This window comes from Elephantulus edwardii, unplaced genomic scaffold, assembly GCF_000299155.1.
Source record: "Elephantulus edwardii isolate Elephantulus edwardi_28Jun2011 unplaced genomic scaffold, EleEdw1.0 scaffold00530, whole genome shotgun sequence".
Classification (NCBI taxonomy): Eukaryota; Metazoa; Chordata; class Mammalia; order Macroscelidea; family Macroscelididae; genus Elephantulus; species Elephantulus edwardii.
Genome location: NW_006400280.1, coordinates 100,473 through 101,308, shown reverse-complemented (window position 1 = coordinate 101,308; position 836 = coordinate 100,473). Strand labels below are relative to the sequence as shown.

The 836-nt window shown below is 37.3% G+C and overlaps 1 protein-coding gene across 1 annotated transcript in view; it reads left to right on the top strand.

Moving 5' to 3' along the window:
• Window positions 1-836, top strand: part of LOC102871617 (monoacylglycerol lipase ABHD12-like) — a 165,947-nt gene that overhangs the window by 113,061 nt on the left and 52,050 nt on the right. The window lies entirely within an intron of this gene.

The following is an 836-nucleotide window of genomic DNA, read 5'->3' as shown; positions in this document are numbered from 1 at the left end:
ATTTCATTGACTTGAAGAAGCCTCAGGATCAAGGTTTGAATCACACCTGTAATTATTATCTCCAGCCAGAGGAAGATGTGACAATAGGTGTCTGGTAAGTTTCAGGCATCCAGTTCTCTGGCCTCTCTAGGAGGCCTTGAGATTGTCTCTGAAGTGCTTACCTACTTTTATCCTCAGTTTAATTTCCAGGGGAAAAACAAGTTAGGAATAGCTAATCTAAACACAGAATGGCACATCCATGTTTGACGTTCACCTTTTCAGACAAGTAAATCTGTGGATACCGAAAATAATATTTCTTCTCATACCTACCATTTGTTGGCAGTTGATGTCATCTTAACGTTTACTCTTTTATCCTGAATTTAAATGAGACTTAAGTTTTGGGTCGTCTTTTTGTCTTGGTTTTTTCCCCGATACACAACTAGATGTTACCAAGTTAAGAAATTATTTACCAGTTTTGTTGTGACATACATTCTTCTATTTGAAACATCTCTTAATCACTGCTCTTCAGCTGGAATTATTTTCTAGGCACATAAATTTCTTTGTGCCATCTCAGAATGTGCATATGAGAAGCTTCTCAATTAAGTAAGAGTAGCATCAGTGGTTTTAGAGAAAGGACAGGCATTTGTAATAATGCTAGGAAGATCTGGTTCTTGGTAAAGAATCTAAAATGAAGAAGAAAGGTTTTGTTCTTAAAAGTTGGTACTGGAATTAGATTCTTATGGGTGTGTTGTTTTTACATAAAAATGTATGTTGTTGTTATGTGCCGTTGATTTCGTTTCCGACTCATAGCGACCCTATGCACAACAGCCCTAAACCCTGCTCTATCCTGCGCCAAC